The 7,003-nt window shown below is 39.3% G+C and overlaps 1 long non-coding RNA gene and 1 other non-coding gene across 2 annotated transcripts; one reads left to right on the top strand and one right to left on the bottom strand.

The window, feature by feature from the left end:
• Window positions 1-3,856: 3,856 nt before the first annotated feature.
• On the top strand, window positions 3,857-4,061 carry LOC122037718. The gene has a single exon (XR_006127730.1). It is a non-coding gene; the product is annotated as a U2 spliceosomal RNA (small nuclear RNA).
• Window positions 4,062-6,317: 2,256 nt separating this feature from the next.
• Window positions 6,318-7,003, bottom strand: LOC122037667. Its single transcript, XR_006127690.1, has 4 exons — window positions 6,883-7,003; window positions 6,754-6,795; window positions 6,563-6,609; window positions 6,318-6,377 (listed from the first exon to the last, which is right to left on the bottom strand). It is a non-coding gene; the product is annotated as an uncharacterized LOC122037667 (long non-coding RNA).

The following is a 7,003-nucleotide window of genomic DNA, read 5'->3' as shown; positions in this document are numbered from 1 at the left end:
GCTGCAGGTTCAATGCTGATGTGTGTGAAGGGAGTATGGAACTTCCAGCTCTGATACCACTCTGTAATGACCCGCCTTCTAACTAAGCTATAAGGTCGGACCGTCACATTATGCTGTGCTAAACTATATCCATGACCATCACTAAATCTAGATGCGGAAGCTGTACTAATTAAAACTTTGCTAAGCTCTTATCATTTCTTTATTCTATATGTGCTAAGGGGTGTAATCTAACTATTCATGACATATTTTACATCCCCCATGGTCAAGGAACTGAACTAAGGGTCTTCCGGCTGTTGTCAGGCCTCCCAATCGATCCATGGATCGATTGGAATGGTCTAATCGATCCAGTGATCGACCCAGCATGCTACTGTATGCGGAACTTAGGTTGGATCGATCCAGTGATCGATCCAGCACGCTACTGTGCTCGGGGCAATATTCTGGATCGATCGGCTGATCGATCCAGACTGGCCAATCGATCTAGTGATCGATCCCAGGGCTTTCTGTTCGCGACAGAAGGCATCCGGATCGATCGGCTGATCGATCCAGGAGCTTACTGTTCGCGGTACGAACTTCTCAATCGATCGGCCGATCGATTGAGAAGCCTCCAATCGATCGGCCGATCGATTGGGGTTTCTGATTTCGTACCAGAAGTCTGATTTCAGCTCTGTTTCGTGCCTCAATCACACATACAAGTTCTAAAACAACTGGGAAACATACTAATAACACATAACTAGGATTATGAGCATAAATACTAACAATCTAAGCAAGTCTTTCATGAGTCAAGGCATTAAAATAACTAGAAATGCAGAAAATAACATTATATGAAAACTAAAGTCTTAGTTTGCTAATTTCTCCAAGATCTTTATTCCAGGTTCCATCCACACACATCTTCATCGTTGCATTGACCTCCAGCCTCCGCTAGTCCATCTTCCCTTTACCTTTATTTGCAGTATAAGGAAAATAGTATCTGTAAGCTTGAGAGTTTAGTAAGAAACCATCTACCTCGGTAAAACATGCATACGATGCAATTTATGTTTTTAAAACATGCTATTTGAAACATACGAATACTGAACATGTAAGGGCATAGCATGGCATACAAACAAACTAGTCATGGCAATAAGTGCTAACATAAACTAGCATATTGTATCAATAGAAAACTGAACTGATACACAAACTGAACTAAGTTAATTCTAAACTAATGCAAAAGCTGTACTGAATCAACATAACTATTTGTGAATTTTTGAAAACTATTTTCATAAATAGATTAAAATAATAATCATGCTGCTGTTTGGGCCCGACAACTGTACGTGCTATACGCGCATCCCTAACTAGACCCGGGTTTGCAAGTCCCGAATTTAGTAGGGTTACTAGGTTATCTGAACCTAGGGACGACTATGGGAGCCCAGCCCAATGGATATCTAATCCAGTACAGTGCCACTAAGAAAGTAAAATACTGAACATAAGCAAATAATTCTTGTCTTGCTTTTACTAGGTTGTCTAAACCCAGAACTAGGTTATCTAAACCTAGAGGCGACTGTGGGAGCCCACCCATTGGACATCTAGTCCTGTAATAGTTGTAGCAAGACTAAATGAGCTATAAAAATGCTGCTATGGCATTTATCTAAGCTACCAAAATGCCTAAGTTGCATTTTAATTGTGCTAACAATTTAATCGGACACCTGGTGTGCGCTAATTCGCATTCTTGGTGCCGGAAATCTACATACTATTAAACTGAAGCATAAATTCATACGAAAGCTACTTATAATGCAGGTGAGGGGTTTCTTACCTCCTGTTCACACTTTCTTACAAATCTAATCGCTAGGTTTTCCGGAGGAGAGATCTCTTCGATGATCTTCTCACGTCTATGCATTCCTCTCGCGGAGGGGAGCGTCCTCGTGTCGGAGTCATCGCCGGAAAGTACCCCTATGGCCCTAGGGACGGAACCCTAGGTGTGCTTGTGGTTGGCGCCGAGAGAAGAAGAGGAGAAGGGGGCGGCGTGGCTAGGGTGAGGGTGAGGAAAAGTTACGTTAAAAATAACTCTTCACTTATTAATTCCATATTTATATTAAGTGGTTAATTTCGCCCAACTCTAATATAAATTTAATTGCCTCCCTTTTCTTTCAGCACGACTCTACTGGGTTCACTTGGTTACTGGAGTCCGCTAAAAGTCGTAGGATCCAATAGGTCTCGGGTTCAATTCCCGCGTAGGCTATTTTATGATTTCATTTATTTTTGCTACCTCCGCTACTCTAAAAATTCTGTAAAAATATCCTAAAATTCCAGAAAAATACTAGGATATTTTTAATAATTATTTTGAGAATTTTCGGCCGTTACATGAAGTGCCTCATAATAACATGAGAAGGAATTGAAATCCCCCTTATAGTTTCAAAATATCTTAGAGATTTTCAAACTCTTATCGATTCATTCCTTAATCATTACCACCATCACTTTATATTGGTTGACATGCCATGCGTGTGCCACACCTCTTTTCCATTGATGATATTAATGACTAGTGTGAAATGCCAGTAGTTTGAAAACCCACCCTTGGATATTCCCAGAGCATTTTGAAAAGGGAGGTAAACTTCAAGAAGAAGAAATGAAAATTTCCTTTATTATTTGGATTTTATAGGCTACATAATACTTTTGAACATATAAAGAATACCTCTCCTGTACCGAGGTGTCTTCCACAAGGTTCGATAATATCAAATGATATTCGTTGGTTGGTCTGCTCAGATGATCTCTATAGTCTTAGAGGACATATGAAAATCTCATGATGTTTTGTTTACATTATACAAGAAAAAAAACTACATTCATCTATTCTGCAAGAAAAATCACATGAGCTTGCCCTGAGAACAAGCAGTGAAAAATATGTTGATGTGTTGATTTAGATAGTAATACTTTTAGTTCATCTTTTCTTGTAATCTCCCATAATCATTGAGCATTGTTATCATTGCTAAGTGACTTTTTTCTTGTTTGTTATGATTGTTCGTGACACATGCATATCTTGAGTAAAAAAATTTGCATGTGATCAATGTACATTCAGATTGTATGTCCATAGTGAAGTATAGTGTGTCACATGGTTATCGAGAGACATATCTCAACAATCACATAAGAGTATATAAGCTCCTCTTATATCTACTACAACCAAATCAATTATTTAATTTTAATCAAATTTATTATTTATATAATACTCTTATATTAAAATATTACTTGGTCAAAATCATTTAAATTTTATTAAAATTAATTTAAATTATTAAAATCATTTAAAAATATTTGTAACACATACCTAAATTGTTGTTATGCAACTCCTAGTGACGAGCCGAGCGAATCAGGGGATCAAACCCACAAACGGCTTTGGTGGAGAATTGGATCACCATATGAAGAAGCGAGGCGGAGAGAGGGTGAGCGACGGAGGAGAGGTCCACAAACGGCTTCGGCGGAAAATTCGATCAGCTTATGAGGGAGCGAGGCGATGAGAGGGTGAGCGACGGAGGAGAGGTCCTGCTCGTCGACGCAGTTGCAGTGGCGAAGCAACAAACCTTAACTGCCTCCAAAACAAAATCGAAAGCAACAAGACTCTCCTTTCTTTTCCGCGACCAATGAGAAGGAGACTTGAGAAATATCACGGTTTGCAATGTAGTCTCGCCTCTTCTTAAAAACAACTCTAATGGCCATTTAGACCAGGTGGACTTGCACTCTCGCCTCTTCTTGCAAAAAAAAAAAAACTACTGTAATGGCCTTTTATACTAAATGAAGTTTAGAGTTTAGGGTTTAGAATTTAATCCCATATCGTTTGTTTTTATTGACGGAGTGGAACTAGTGCAATAAAAGAAAAGGTTATGGTTCTATTTTATTCATACCTTTCTCGTCCTTTTGGCTAAGATCAAGTGTAGTATCTGTTTTTGTCAGTTTAATATCTGATACGTGGACCATTAGTTCACTATGATATTAAATTAATTTTTGTTTTTTGTTTTGGGGAGGGATCATTACAATAGCTTGCTACTGGATCCTTCACGTGTTATCCCTGTGTTGCACTTTTGTAGGAGTTTGACGCACCCTACCAAGTTAAATTAATTTTTTATATTAAATTAAGTTTATTTTTAAATTATTAATTACAATCCATGAAATTAAATCTTAAAATTTTATATATTTAAAAATAAATACAAAACACATAAAATTATGGATTTTTTTTAATGATTTAATTATTAATTTACAGTTTTTGAATAAGAAATTTTAAAATTAGAATTGAATAAATTGATGTTTTCTTAGATGAATTTTAAAGTAATTTAATTAAAATTTTAAATTTGATTAGGTTATTTAGGGTAGTTTATTTGTTTAATTTGGTTAGAAAAAATGTCACGCCCCGAGTGAGTCTCTGTCCGATGAAATTTCGACAGCACCTCCCCTGTACGGGTGACAATCTGAAGCACTTCTACAAGCATAATATACCTCAGCCACATGCGGCTGGAATCATAACAATAAAAGAAAACAAACACCACGCAGTTAATATCAAATTCAGCCTCTGGCTGACACAACCACGCAGTCGGCTGCACCAAAACCAAAACACAACAAAAACTGACAGAAACCAAAAACAACCAAACACAAAACTGCTAGCTGGCTAGGCTTACACAACCAACAACATAACACCCGGAAACAAAATCAGAACACAAATCGAAATACAGAAATTTCATATACCAAGATAAAACAACAGAAAGGCAGCGATATGTCTCTGATGTGACGCGGGGACCAGCAAACAGGATGCTCCAAGCGACACGATAAATAACCTGGTACCTGAAAAGATAGTGTCCAAGGGGGTGAGTTCAACAACTCAGCGAATACCAATAGACATGCCTAGTAAGATATATCTAACAACAATAAACATGGAATACAGCTTCCTAATCATATATATAGGAAAGATGCAAAACTGAAAAATAACTGAGGAAGTTGTACTCACCAGGAACTCCTATCCTGATCTAAAGGGTCATCAAACCGATACGCAGTATGTCTCCTGTATGCATGTCAAACAAATGCATCCACCAAAATGCAGCATATAAGTGCAGCAAACACAAACAAATAAAGGCAATCAATGCATATGATGCTAATGATGCGTCCTGGTCACCCCTGACGCCAGTCAGTCCTCTCACACACAAATGGCGAGACCGAGTGGGTAGGGCTGTGACAACCGTGCACTCTGTCGTCACTGCTCCTGATGAGTGACCGAGTGGACGGGATGCTGTCGGAGTACTCCTGTCCTGTGACCCCAAATCATAAATGGGGGAGCTCAATGCTCTCATCTCCCAGTACACGATGACGGGGAGGAAATCTCTGCCGGCTACCACGCTGAGTCACCTGACCAACGGAGCCAAACAGAGTCCACCATCTGCCGGCTACCACGCTGCTACACTAAATGCCAGCGGAGCCAAACAGAGCGGAACTGACTGCCGGCTACCACGCTGAGTCATATGACCAACGGAGCCAAACAGCAGAACCGCCACACACCCGCATGATATACCACTAAACCATGAGTGGGGGTGTGTGCAGTACATGTAACTGGCGATGGACTCAACCATAGTGGAGCCGACAATCGCACAGCATGCAATCATGATGCATGTCACTATACATAGCAAAAACTGATCCACATAACCATATCCATATATACAAAATGGATACTGTAAAAGCGATGGTCACATACCAAAATCTAGAGTACACAGGTCAGATAGAATATCAAAACATATGTCCCGAACATAACAAGTATGGTATATCCTGATCAGCATAGAAAAATCCATATATATATAATATGGGTACCACAGTATCAGTAGGTCAAATCCACAGATCTAGGGTATACAGGTCCTCTATGATATAACAACCTAGATCCTAAACATATCCCCCTTCCATAGCATATGTACCAACAATATGCACAGTTCAAAGTCACAAGGTCTAGGTACACGAATCATATATGATAATACCAATAGAAATACACCATCCAGGCATGGCATTAAAAACCTAAGTATCAGATAATTTGGATACACATGCCAGAAACAAAAATCCAGAGCCTAGTCCTAACCTCGGTAAAGCATGGTATGTCACTTACTCTAGAAACTAAGATATATAAGGTAATAAATTACTCATGGCAATAAGATACTCATGGCAACAAATCATGTGATATAAGCACGAATACATCACAGGCGACAAACCTAACATGCTATGGATATCAAACAGTGACATACCAAAGACAAACATGTTCATTGCTTGTAGTTATAAAGTACTATGCATATCCAAAGACAATATCATAAATGATAAGTCAAGAGGTACCCGCCTTCCGATGTAGATCGAGCTAATCAACCTCTATGTCGAAGTGCTCGTCCTGAATCCGAATCCTGTAATAAATCATATGGTTTAGCTAAGTTTTATTGTAAACCAAAATAGCTAAACCTAATTCTTCATTTACCCGGAACCCTAATTATTCCATCATTCGATATGATCTATATTAGTATCCGATTCAAGTCCAAATTCCCAGTAGCAAGACTTAGATCAGATCATAATTTAGGTAATCAATGCTTACCCTATCCTCAAGTTTATCCAAAAATCTCCCACCATACTGCAGCCACCCTATCAATAAACACTTCTTGATCAATTTGACAAGAATTCAAAATGCTAAAATACTATGAATCAGATCTAGGCCCCATATAGAGATCAAATGAATACCATCGTCAGAAATCAAATGGGAAACAGAACAGAGGCACAAATGCTCACCATGTTCTACTTATACTCGCATCCAAATCCTTGTCGATCTCCCTGCACGAACAATGTCGGGAGAAGAGGCACAAGCAAGACAGTGATCGGGTGATGTAGCAGAGTCCGGTAATAGGAGTTGCGACGTACAGAGACGTGACAGAAGATCAAGTCTAGGCTCGGGAAAAGGAAACCTACAACCAGCCAGCACCTCTGTCAGCCTCCGATCAGGTCCACCGTCAGAGGAGGAAGGGAGTCTTCGGCGTCGGTG

Source organism: Zingiber officinale, unplaced genomic scaffold (genome assembly GCF_018446385.1).
Source record: "Zingiber officinale cultivar Zhangliang unplaced genomic scaffold, Zo_v1.1 ctg72, whole genome shotgun sequence".
Taxonomy (NCBI): domain Eukaryota; kingdom Viridiplantae; phylum Streptophyta; class Magnoliopsida; order Zingiberales; family Zingiberaceae; genus Zingiber; species Zingiber officinale.
The sequence above is the reverse complement of the archived record's forward strand: the minus strand, read 5'-3'. Positions and strand labels throughout refer to the sequence as shown.